The 13,937-nt window shown below is 43.9% G+C and overlaps 1 pseudogene; it reads right to left on the bottom strand.

Annotated features, from left to right (window-relative positions):
- Nucleotides 1-1,182: 1,182 nt before the first annotated feature.
- Nucleotides 1,183-11,367, bottom strand: LOC141441959 (uncharacterized; annotated as a pseudogene).
- Between the last annotated feature and the right edge of the window lie 2,570 nt (nucleotides 11,368-13,937).

Genomic DNA, 13,937 nt, shown 5'->3' with positions numbered 1-13,937 from the left:
GTTTTATGAATAAGGGGGTTAAGGTCTATCTCGATATCAGGTCTGTGGTCCACCTACTCGCCGTGTCTCAGTCAACCTCGACACTGGCAGAATCATCAAAAAATTGTTGGAGCCACTTTCTCCTAAATTTGAATTTAATTGAATCTATAAGCGGTATTGCAGTATCACCGACGATTTGCAATTGGTTCAATATCTAAATGAGTCAATCGCGAGCAAGACTTTTACGGCAAAGGGAACTCTCGACACTAACGCCATCTAGCCTCATTTAACCTATAAATTTCTTATAAATTCCAATATACCAGTTTAATTTCATTTATCATATCACAATCTGATTAAAAATGTATCACATCAAAATCATTTCATTAAATGATTCACGGAGTTATCATATAATTTTAAGCAACCGTTGATCATGCGTTTAACACATGCCAGTTCATAGCTGTCATTTTGTACATTCCTAAGACTTGGTAAGTTTAAAAATGCACAAGATAATGTAGTGTAAATAAATGCAATAAGGGTTTCTCGACTTGCTAGATGACTAACGTATAGAGAGGTCCGTTTGACGTTAGAGATTGTTCGATTATCGGTACAAGTAAAATATGTTACCTGTCTTTCACATTATCCGGCCGATATCGGATATCGGAGCCGACGCCGATATGTTGGCGGCACCATCGGACGCCCGTGGGCTGTCGGACTATAATGTTTGTATGTGTGCTATGCGTAGGGTGTATCGTATATAAATTGTCTCTGTGTATTTCGACAGGCCCGACCGGCCCGAATAAGGATATTTCTACGTCGCAGCTGCTGAGTTGACCACATCATATTTGAGCATTCGATTGCCTAAGTATGCCGGAACGATTTTGCATCGGAATCGAAGCATATGTGGCAACCCTAGCTATGCGTGTATCAAATTGGTGTGAGCCGGCCGTATCGGAACGTGTCGGAATTATGTGAAAACAGCACATGGTGTCTATGGTGTCGTCCGATACCGATATCGGATCGGATAATGTGAAAACGCTCTAGTCTTGCTTCCGACTGGCATGTTATTTAAACAATCACAAACGTCACGCAAGTGTCAAAATTGTTACACAGACCTCATGGTAACGCCAACTAGCCTGACAGAAACCCTCGTTTATTAAAATGCAAACTGAAAAATGTTCAGTATGACCCATAAAGTATGTTCCAATACCTAGCACTAAGCTAAAATCAATAAAATTTTCTAACACGATAATTCATTACATCAACATACCCATTACCCAACCTCTTATTCATAAAATTTCACTCAATTAGGTTATAAAAGTACGTCTGTATATGCAACCATTGGCACAAGCTATCAAAAAAAAAATACAACTCAACAGAAGTTACTCCAAACGGGCGGTAGATTTTTTTGACATTCACAAGTGCTTGATAGCCTAAATTGAATATATGTAAATATTTTGACTTCTACCTTGAAGCAATACAGTATCAGCTAATGGCTCGCGGCTTTTATGAATAAGGGGGCTACTAAATAGAGTCATTCACGATGGCGCGTGCCGTGGTTCTGTCTATTTTTGACAAAATCACGCGTCTTCGTGGATGGCACTATGTATAATCTTATAACATTGAGTGCAGTACCTTTTCAAAGTGATCATAAAACACATTTAAGTAAAGCCAACGAAGAGAAAGAAAAGGAGCGAGATACAAGTATTGACGTATCAGACAAGGATGAATTATATCTCGTTTCGTTGGCTTTACTTTTTAGACAACATTCAATCCTTACAATAGAAAGCCGCACCACCAACTCCGACCGCTCGCTACAATATACGATCCGAGAGCTCGAACACTTTAGAATAGATATTTCAAGCAATTTAAAACTTTATGATACTTCGGTGACTTTAGTTCTTAGGCGAACTTCGGTATTCCAAATTCTATCGCGCAAAGAAACTTCGAGAACAGCTCTCTCCGCCGTTGCGTGACTCTGAGCCTCTTCAAGAGGCCAAAAGTCGTACCACGTCTCAGAGGGCCTACTCCTATCGTACCGTCCCTCTTGCTCTCGTATTAAATAGTACAAGTGTCAGAGGGACCAAACGACACGAACTTTCGTAGTAGCCCTGCAGAGCTATAGGTAGTCACTAGCAACACCACGGGGTACAGGCCAGTACAGACAGACTGCATTTCAACTGCAACGTAACTGCCGACTGCCCATACATTTCAATTGCAGTCAGTGTGCAGTTGTGCCGACTGCAATCGAACTGCAACGAAAAATATATGGGCATTGCGGTTACGTTGCAGTTGGAATGCAGTCCGTCTGTACTGGCACTACTAATACTACAGATGTAGAAAATAATGGTTTTGCCATCGTATTTTATCGAAAAAATTCTATTTATTTATTTGGGTCAATCAAATTTTTAGTGTTGTTATTCTGTTTCGTGACATATACGATACACTTGCTTAGAAAAATATTTGCTATTTATACTATTAGCATTCTTAGGAGATGAACCATGAAGGAATTGCCTTAAAACTGTCACAACTCCTAACTTTTAGTGGATTTGTGCCACATGAAATCATACTTTTAATATGTGACTCAGGAGACGTTACCATGACAACAAGGTACACTAAAAACTTGATTGAGCCATTTATACTCTCTCAAAATTAGCTTCAGTACCCATCGTACAGCTGTTTTGTCATTTGGCACTAAATAATAAAATTCCATAAATGGCACTCAAAATTAAAGTGTCACTCATTTAAGACAATGATTGTTTGACACTTCGGGTGCCTCCGTACCTTTAAAACAAAGTTTGTCTTTACCATATTCGAGCACATAACAGCCTAAGAACTGGTTCCCACTTGTCGGATGTCGGGCCCGGATAATCGCATGTTCCAGTGGCAGAGCATTTAATATGAAGCACCTGCCCGACACGATTTTCTATATAAGTGACCGACATCCGACACTAAACGGATCCGACGCCCGGCACGCAGGAAAGGGCTCTAAGGGTTCACCTTTGTCGGACATCTGTATCTGTATTATAAACCGTGTCCCAGCTCTCGGTACAGATGGCGTGGACGCGCGGTACATAAGGCAGCTACACATACATACGGCGGGCGCGTAAGGCTCCGACAATTTTGAGGTAGAGGTTTATCAATTTCACTATGTATCGCGATCACAATAAATTATTCTACCGTTAATAATACTTATTGCTTATGGTGCAGAAGCGTCGTATGCGGCGCGGCGTCACTCCTCCGCCTGGGGAGCAGAAAAGGGATTATTTAACTTGATTTTCAGAAGAATAGCAATGACAATTTGATATGTTGTTTAAATGAACAGACAAATTGTCTTTTTTTGTGGTAATACCATTTATTCAAGGGCGTCGCCAAGGGTGAGCAGGGAGGGGCAGCTGGCCCCCCTAGAGATTCTAAAAAAACTTGCCAAATGCAAAGTTATTAAAATCGCCGTAGATGTAAGGCTCGTCACTACAAGTGAAAAGCTTCACGTGCTCTCGACTTTACCGACAATTCATACTTTTCTCATTCTCCATACGAGGGGCGGCTGAAAGTTAGGTACTTTGAGGTTGCATATGTGTTAGCGGTACTGGCCACTGAAAAGACCATTTAAAAAGTAAATAATTAATAGAAAAAATCGTGTTTCTTTTATTACATCTGCATTATCAACGTTCAAGGAATAGCAACTGTCTCTTTCATTTCCTTTTTTTTTATTGAGAGAAATCGACATGACGCTGGCTCAATCGAAAAGTATAGCCAAAATAAAAAAAAATATCAACGCATATCACAAAAGTGACAAATCGCCGAAAATTATTTTTGAAGTAATAATGACATGACTTTCTATGGGCGTGGACACGAAATTTCGGATCGGTATTTCCAGGTCGGTATTATCCGGGCCGGTAAATAGTGTCACCCGACAATGCAATGCAATGGCAATTTGATATTTAAATGGCTTAGCTATGTATGAAATATATATTTTTTTCGTTTAGGTCAAGTAATTAATTAAGTGATGTGAATCATATCGAAGTTAACGGAAATCAAGCAAAACACGTTGCACATCTGTTGTAACCTAGGCCCCTACTCACCTGTCCGTTCAGCGCGCCCTCTTTATCCTTCGGGCTGGGCAGCGGCGGCGGCACCGTCGGCGGGTCTTGGAGCGCGGTCCATTCGGCCTCCGGGCTGGGCAGCCACTCGACGCAGGCCAGGAACTCGCGCCCCGAGAAGCCCCCCGCCGCGTACAGCGCGCCCTCCAGCTCCGCCAGCCCCAGACCGGCGCGCGCGCGCCGCAGCGGCGGGCCCGCCTGTTGGGAGGGACACACGCGTCACCACGAGAATGCAGCTTAAGGGTCTCACCAAACGCGTTATGTTGGTCAAAAAACTCTTTATGCCAACGCAGTAAGAGCGAAAAGACGTCGATATGCTCGGCCGACGCGAACTACGTTAACCGACGGGACGACATCTTGTTCACCCTTTTTGCGTAGACATACATTTTTTGGTCAGCTAAAGCCGATTCGCGTCGATAGATGAGAGAGAGACAGAGAGAGAAAAACATTTATTTACACATATTCGATACACATTAAAGTAAATAACAGGGAAAGAATATAAGGTTAAGGTTAACATCGAATAGTATAAAGTGAGCCCCACTCAGCATAATGCTACGGCAAACCGCAAAGATGTGGGCAGGCCCTTAGTGATGTTTTCCGACCGAGTTCCTTCGCCTTCTCGGAAGATTCTTCTAGCTCGTGGTCGCCATTCGGGAACCTTTTTCCCATTCGTTCTTTGTGCGACATGGCCACTTCAAATCCAGTTGCATCCGAACTGTCAGTGCTTCATATTAATAATCCCCCCGCACCGCACTCACCCGCCAGCTCGGCAGCTCGTCCATCGACTACAAGTCTCCCATAGGTCTATGGAAAGAGCTATGTTGGGGATTTCTCTACGCGATCACGTCCGGAACACCAAAATACGTAAAAGAACGGGACTAACTGACATAGCTAAAACTATATCCTCTAGGAAGTGGAAGTGGGCGGGACATATTTGCCGTAGGTTCGATGGAAGATGGGGCAAAAAGTTGTTGGAGTGGAGACCACGAAAGGGGTTCAGGAATGTGGGGAGGCAGCCGGCAAGATGGACGAACGATTAGGTGCGAGCGGCTGGGAAGGACTGGATGCGGAAAACTCAGGACCGCACAGAATGGTCTAAAATGGAAGAGACCTTTACTCAGCATTGGGTAGATTAAATTGGACGAGGGAGAGCCTTCCCTGCCAGGCGAGGCCGGGCGCGTCTCCGGGCAGCAGCCAGTCGACGCGGCGCAAGCTGGCGGCGCCGTCGGAGCCCCCCGCCAGCACAAGCCGGCCGCGCCACGCGCAGCCCCCATGGAGCGCCGCGCGCTCGGCAGCGGAGGACCTGCACAATGAAATACCGTTACAGACAGCCCTGTAAAAAGAAACGGCTAAGTGCGAGTCGGACCCGCGCACGCAGGGTTTCGTACTATTATCTATACAACATTAGCAATATTAGCGTTATATGGGAGCCCCCCTTGAATATTTATTTTATTCTGTTTTTTGTATTTTTTGTTATTTGTTCTTGCGGTCACAGTAAAGGCGGTTTTCCACCGGCGAGGCGAGACGAGAATTGAAATTTGTATGCATTCTCGTGCGCCCGGCGCGAGCCGCCGCGGACGCTGCCATACAAATTTCAATTTCTCGTCTCGCCTCGCCGGTGGAAAACCGCCTTTACTGTGACCGCAAGAACAAACTGAGACATTGATGCACAGAAAAACCAGAAAAAGAGACCAGCACTGGGAATCGAACCCAGGCCCTCAGCAACCCGTGCTGCGTGCTATAACCCCTACACCACTGCTGGAAAGGAATATTGACACGTGATCCATGTCTCAGTTTGTATTTTCGATATGGTTTCACGGGATACCCGTAAGAGTAACAAATTTGGAGTTGAAATAAAAAATACAAAAAAACACCAAAAAACCAATCATTAAAAACGTCCAGTTTGACGCTGGCATGGCACTGGCACTGACCGGGCGTCCAGCGGCGTCGGCGTCGGGCAGCGCGAGCGTCTCGGTGGAGGCGAGACAGCGCCCGCGTCGCAGCACCGAGCGCCCACAGCGCGCCGCGCCACACCACCGCCGCGCACTGCGACCGGCCCGTCGTCAGCGACGACACGTCCTCCACGTGCCGTCACACGGAGAAAACCTAACAACAGATAAACAATTTTTTGTTATTTTTTTTATTGTGAGGGAGGAAAACGAACAAGCGGGTCATCTGATGGAAATGATCGCCACTGCCCATGAGTACCAACTACTCAAGGAGTTATCTGCTGAGCTGGCAACGTGCATTTTTGTTAGTTTTCTCGATTATTCCATAAAAATTTAATGAAAATTAAAAATGTGGTCTGATAGAACTCTTCTTAATATATAAGTTAATGTGTCTACTCTAATTATTATTCGTGATAGACTTTTATATTCTTTAAAAGCGTACAAATGTTTTTTAAAGAAAATAAAAGTCTATCACAAATAATTATTGCAGTAGACACATCTATAATAATTATTATAAAGAGGAAAGCTTTGGATTTTTGTTACGAATTAACTCAAAAACTACTGGATAATTAATAATTTGACATTCTAATAGTGAAATTTTTAAAATCGGTCCAGTACAATTATTCCAAAGTGCCATAGGCTATATTTATTAACAGACAAAATTAGGGTTCCGTACTAAAACTACAATAATGTATATATAATCAAGTGTAAAAAGTTGCCATAAATCATCTTTCATCGCATGCATTGTATCTCATGAATCGTGATAGCTTGACAGTTGAAACTTTCACAGATGATGTATTTATATTGCCGCTATAACAACAAATACTAAAAACAGTACAAATAAATACAAAAAACGCGATTTTTTTGCTCGATATTAATAACGGCAACAGGTACACTAAAAAATAAATAATTAAATAAAATAAATATTTAAGGTGGGGTCCCATACAGCAAACGTGGTTTTTTGCCGTTTTATGCTAATCTCTAATGTTGTATAGGTACGGAATCCTTCGTACGAGAGACCGACTCGCACTTGGCCGTTTTTTTTTTTACTTTGCCCGTGCGAAGCCGGGGCGGGTCGCTAGTTAACTTATACATTAAGAAAAATTCTTATAGACCACATTTTTAATTTTAATTCAATTTTTATGGAATATTCAAGAAAAACTAACAAGAATGCAACGTTGCCAGCTCAGCAGGTATGTACGAATATAAACGCTCAAGTAATAAAATATGATTTAAATTCGGGTTTCGTTCCGCGTACCATGATTTTAGAGAAGCTCGATATTTCGGCACAGTTGCATGCGCCATGTTTACGAGACGAATTCAGGGGCCATTTCGCCATCCATTGATTAGTGTTAACTGACGGTTAAATGTGATGCCGTCTCTATTTGTTTTGTTCGAATAGGGACGGCATCACATTTAACCGTCAGTTAACACTAATCAATGGATGGTGAAACAGCCCCTTAACCTTTTAGGGTGATGTCAGGATTTATAATAATAATAATAATTAAATTCATTTATTCAAGTAACATTACGACTCATTTTGTTAAACAATTTATCTTAACCTATGTTAGTAAAAATTACAATAAATAAAATAAAATAAAAGATGAATAAAAACAAAATTAAATTTATGAAAATAATTCCTTATTTAACCATCCCACTAGAGATGGCACAACAGCGTTTTATATACGGGCAGTCCCATCTGCTCGCGATCATGTTCAGGACGCTTTATCAGAACATTCATTTTTCCATATGGCAACACTAGCTGGGTGGGACCCGGTGGACGATCATCAGGGCTGGAGTAGCCTGTCATCTGCCGCCTGGGGGGACGGGGTGTTACCGGTGGGGGTGATAGCTGACCATCGCTATAGCCATGGTCCCGTGGGTGTCGGGTGTGTTCTCCCTTTCACGCGGATCAAACCTGGATGAGACCCGGGCGATCATTAGGGTTGGAGTAGTTTCTAGAAGACAGTGACTCACCGATGCACGGCCTTGAGGCTGCGTCCGGCGGCCCAGCCGCCCAGCACGTAGAGCAGACCGCTGTCCTCGTGCGCTGCGGCGGCCGCGTGCGAGCGCGCGCCCGGCAGCGGCGGGCACGCCTGCCATCTGCCGCCTGGGGGGAGGACCTTAAGCTTAGTGGGCCTCGTGAGGGTGTTGCCACACTAATCGATCGATCGATCATCAGTGTGGTAGCTTTGACTGATCGACGGATACACTAATCGAGCAATTACCGATCGATGTCAGAACAGTTGACCTTCCATCATCCATCGATTATCAACCGACTGTTCCACGCTATCATCGATCGGTTGGTGTGGTATCACCCTGAGATGTGAGTATGCGTATGTGCGTTCGTAGAGGAGGTATCATCATTTCCGAAAATAGTTTTTTTGGTGGCAATTATCCCATTCCCATAATTTCCCAGTGGTATTTTTTCCAATATTTCGTTGTTTTTTTTTTTCTATTGGCATACCTTTCTCATTCTATTTTAATCTTAATGGATAAATGGTCCTAACCTGTTTTTTTGGCAAAACTTGAAAAAACAGGTTTGTGCATAGAATGACGCGTTTTCATTGATTAATTTAGTTTCACATGCAGTAGACGATTAATTTTCATTGGTCCAATATTCGTAGGCCAAGAAAATTATTCTGAAATACATTCGAAAAAGTCGTAACGTACTATAAAATACATATATGGATACGACCTGTTACCGTCACGTGCTACATTGTTGTCGTGTTTGCGAGCCATAAATGTAAGCAGTTTTGTGTACTGGATTTAGGTTATCTATGGCCACATTTTAGAGTAATGTCGTGCAAAACATATTTCTCGCACATCATCTCACATCTTTGCGCAGCCTTAACGTGTGACGTAAATGGATTTCCCCAAAGGGTTTATTACCTTTGTCGTCATCCTCGAAGGCGTCCACACTGTCCAGCTCGACGTGTCCGTCGCTGCCGCCGATGGCGTAGACCCTGTCCGCGAGCCTGGCGGCGGGGAAGCGCGCGCGCGCACGGCGCATGTCCGCGCGCGGCGACCACGCGTTGCGCTGCGGGTCGTACGCCTCGCAGCCGCGGAGCACGCGCGCGCGGTCGTACCTGCGGGGGGCAGGGGGGGGCACTTATCAATTTAACAGGTAAACAATATGCGGTCTCATCGTTAAACAGTCAGCTTTTGAGCAGTTGAAAATGTGAAATAGAAATGAGCAATGAAGACAATTTTTAACTCAATTTTTAAAGCCGGGTTTTCACTGAGCAAGCCTTCTAGCGCGGCAGCCATTTCAAGTAACGATTTTGAACCCTATGTCTAACAAAATCAGCGCGGCGGCTCGCTCAGGTGGAGACGGAGACAGCAAATTCAGAACAGTGTATTTTTTGGCGTCCAGAAGAAAGGCTACAGGTTAGCCTGAAACATGTCGAGCTCTCGATTTATTAAGACGTGAGTTATCCGAGTTATAGTTCACTAAGGGCCTGTTTCACCACCTGTCCACTAACTTTAAGTGTGAGATAAAAGTAATGCCGTCTTTGTTTATTCGGACAAAACAAACAGAGACGGCATCACTAATATCCGTCACTTAAAGTTAGTGAACAAGTGGTGAAACAGGCCCTAAATATAAGTGACTAGCTTATGCCCGCGACTACGTCTGCGCGGATCTAGGTTATCGCGCGGTGGCGCCCTCTACCGGAATAAAAGGTATTCTATGTTGATCCTTGGGGTTCAAACTACCTATATACCAAATTCATCAAAATCGGTTCAGTGGTTTCGACGTGAAAGAGTAACAGACAGACAGACAGACAGACAGAGTTACTTTCGCATTTATAATATTATAGTAGGGATAGTAGGGATTAAGTGTCAGTTCATGTGAGACATACCCGCCACAGACGAGCAGAGTGGAGCCGAGCGCGGCGGCGCCGTGCGCGCAGCGGCCGCCCGCTAGTTCAGCGCGCCGCTCGCCCTCCGGCTCCGGCGGCGCGTCCTGGCAACAATTGGAAATCAAACACTCGCTGTCCACGGTGCCATAGGCCAACAGTATTCCTAAGGCTGCGGCCACATGCAGTCGCTCGTCGCTCGTTTGCAGCGATAAATCTGGTCACGTGACCCAATTTTAAATGTGATTTTGAATCAAGTTTGGTCAAGTCGCCGCTGTGAGCAGCAGCGACAAGATGTCTGCTCGCAAGAATGATGTTCGTGGCGCGCGCGTGGTACCTGCGTGTGTCCCAGCTTGCCGCCGCGCGCGACGGGTCCGCCGGCGGGGCGCCACACGACGCGCGCGCCCAGCAGCCGGCCGCGCAGCGCCAGCAGCGCCTGCGTGGCCCGCGGGCCGGCGGGCGCGGCCGCCAGCACGGCGCAGTCCCCGCCGGCGCCGCGCGCGCGCTCCCGGGCGCCCAGCTCGTCGGTGGCCAGCGCCAGCCCGCGCGGCGCCGCGGACGGCTCCCGCCGACGCCGCGTCGCCGCCTCGCGACGATACTCCTAAAACACATATATAACGTGTAGACAAGATTTATATCGTGGTCTTCATTGAGGTTGAGTTAAGATCAACTGTCCAAAATTTCAAGCAGTAGCAGCATACACTCACACTCACACACACACACACACACACACACACAGAGACACACACACACACACACACACACACACAAACAAACTTTCGCATAATACATATAAGTAAAGAAAAAAAGAAGAAAATAATGTATTTATAACAGTAGTGACTCATTACACAGGTTAGAAAAAAAAAATAAGAAGTGTTGCCGCTATGAAAAGGTCCCGGCTCAGCATATGGCTGGTTGAAAACCAGCACTGGTCTTCCGCCGGGCCACAGAAGGGTGAAATTACGGAAAGTCACACAAAACAAATACAAATACAGAGACTAAAATATGGCTGTATAGCCCACGTTATGAAAAAGATAAGAATAAAAAAAAGACATTGAAAGTAGGATGGGAAAGTTTAAACCGTAGAATAAAAATTGATGAACCACGGACGGACGGAGACTGGCTAGACATTCGGGGAACTTTCTAGACCCAACTCTTTTTCGACGAAGTGATATTAACCCAAAAGAAGGCAATGAAAAGAGTTTCTAGCCTCGGTACCTGCAGTTCAGGCGCGTCCCCCCGGGCGGCCGGCAGCTCCCCGCAGTCGCGCAGCTCGCCGCCGCTGTCCACGAACAGAAGGTGCGTGCGGGAACAGAGCTCCTCCAGCTGGGGGCAGGAGTCAGCTCTTGAAGTGTGTCGTTCGTAGTACAGGAGATAATTAATAGCTAAGCAATGACGACTGGAGAGCCTATAGTGGTTAGAAAGCTTGAGCGATTCGAGTGTTTCAAGTTTCAAACGCCTCAATTTTCGTGACCACATCTTTTTATGAATGGACTGTAGACTGCCATTTTCGATTATTTTTAAGACTACACAATGTACTTCACTAGATAACCTGGAATTTGTAACAGAATCTTCTACCATGTCAACAAAAGTGTGCCCACGTTAATTTACTTAATATATAAATAGCTATTAGCTCGAATAATGGCTCATCCTCGGTTGGAGCAGATATTTGTATAAAAAATACGTATATTTGCTTAAAAGTCAAATTGGCTTACTCCACAGGTAACTCTCTGTTCAGAATATATCATGAAATATTCAAATTGGACGCCCATCGCCCATCGGCGTCAACGGCATAAGTAGGGTCCACCGTGACGCTGATGGGCTTCAATGACACTGAATGGGTTAAGGTCAAATAAAAAACATAAAAGACCCTTATTTCTTGGAGATCACCACAACCAGAGAACTGGCTACCTGTGAAGATTTTTTTCCTCTTAGATAACTAGTTATCTCTTAATATTTTATTTTACTTACAAACTGTATTTGGGCGTTTTAAAAAAAAAAGTGTAAGTACCCATTATTTTTTTTCTGAAATTTTGGAAAAATATCGTTTTTCCTACTCAGAATCCAGAGCACATTCGATTCCGATCGTTTAAAAAAATGTCCCCATTTTTTCATTAAAAATTTCATGACTCAAGTTTTGTCACGCACGCCCATACTGTGTGAAAAAAAAAACAAAACACAAAACTGTTAGAATAATATATAGCAATGCAAATACTCTTTGCTTGTTTGTAGTTTTGTGTCAGAGGTCGGCATCTCTATGTTCGACTGAAGTTTCCGTTTCCGGTCGCTTAGCTTTTGTTACAATCTTTATGTCATACAGAATTTACGTTGTGCAAGAATAAAATCTTTTCTTTATTGTTTCAAAACCAGTTTTCTTATTTAATTAACTTCAGGTTATGGGCCCAGAGACGCCAGCCTGTTATTTAAGTTAAGAGATGTGGTGAGCAAATAACATCGACATTTTGAATATCGGCGGAGAGTGGGTTAGGTTTGCCGGCGAGCGGCCATTACAAATTTTCGTCGAGAAGGTATACTTGCGGTTGGCAAGGCAGGAAAGGAAGATGGAAGTAAATACGAACAACGTAATGAAACTGGAAGGAAACAGGAACTGGAATATCTGGAAATTTCAAACTACAGTACTACTGAGAGGTCAGGGATGGTTGGACATCGTAGAGGGACGAACTTTAATACCCGAAGATAAAGTGGCAAGACCCATTTGGGAGGCTAACGACGCTAAGGCTCAGACATTAATGGTGACAAGAATGTCAGAAGATGTCATGGTGCATCTGATATCATGCAGAACGTCAGCTGAAATGTGGAAAAAGCTTTTAAGCGTCTATGAACAGAAGTCTGAGACGAGTATTCATATTGCACAGCAAAGATTCTTTCAATATAAATATGAAGAAGGGGTTGAAATGTCAGTATTTTTATCAAGAGTTCACGAAATGCAAAACCAGTTAAAGCAGCTGGGAGAAGAAATCTCCGATAAATTCACAATCACGAAAGTACTAATGTCGCTTCCGGAAGAATACAAGCACTTTGTGTCAGCTTGGGAGTCTGCTCCGGACGAGAAACAAACTTATGACAATCTCGTGGCAAGACTTTTAGTGGAGGAAGAGAGATTGAAAGAGAAAGGCGGACCATCGCAGTCGTCCGCAGCATTTGTTGCGAAGAAAATAGTAGACAAACGGAACATTAAGTGTTTTAAGTGTAATAAATTCGGACATTATGCGAACGAGTGTAGAAGCAATACTTCGAACTATCGTGACAGCAGGTCAAATAATAATAACAATCGTCCGAGTACATCAAGTTCAGATAATAGGTGCTATTATTGCAGTAAAATTGGACATAATAAGTCGCAGTGTCGTTTCAAGAAAAATAAAGAAGATAATAAAAATAATGCATTTGTGGTATCTAATTCGTGTGAGGAACATTGTCATACGAAGTGGCTCGTAGATTCCGGGGCCAGCGAACATATGTGTTGTGACAGATCGTTATTTTCATCATTTACAAGTGCCTCGCAAAAATCCGTAGTAGTTGGAAATGGCGCCGTGATTAGTGTTTTGGGACGTGGACAGATGTCAGTGCAAGTCAGCAATGGGAGTGAATGGATTGACACGACGATTGACAACGTCTTGTTCGTTCCCGATTTAAAAACAAACTTATTGTCTGTGAATCGCGCGGCTGACCGCGGATATGTCATTGTGACAGATGACAATTCGTGCAAATTTTTGAAAAATGGCGTTGTTTGTGCGATCGCAAATAGAGTTGAAAACTCTTATTATATGGTTTTTCGATATAAATGTGAAGCTGCGAGTGTTGCAAAAGTAGTAAAGAACGATCTATATGAGTGGCATGAAAAATTAGCGCACCAAAACTTCGATTACGTCAGGAAAGTGTTGAAGAAAAATAACATTGAAACAAAACAAACCGCGTCTCAATGTGAAAGTTGTTTAAAGGGAAAAATACACAGATTACCGTTTAAGAAGAGTGAAACTGTAAGCACCAAGACGTGCGAAATAATACATGGGGACACGTGTGGGCCCATG

The sequence above is a fragment of the Choristoneura fumiferana genome, chromosome 24 (genome assembly GCF_025370935.1).
Source record: "Choristoneura fumiferana chromosome 24, NRCan_CFum_1, whole genome shotgun sequence".
In the NCBI taxonomy this organism is placed as follows: Eukaryota; Metazoa; Arthropoda; class Insecta; order Lepidoptera; family Tortricidae; genus Choristoneura; species Choristoneura fumiferana.
Note: the sequence above shows the minus strand (reverse complement) of the source record. Positions and strands in the feature narration are given on the sequence as shown.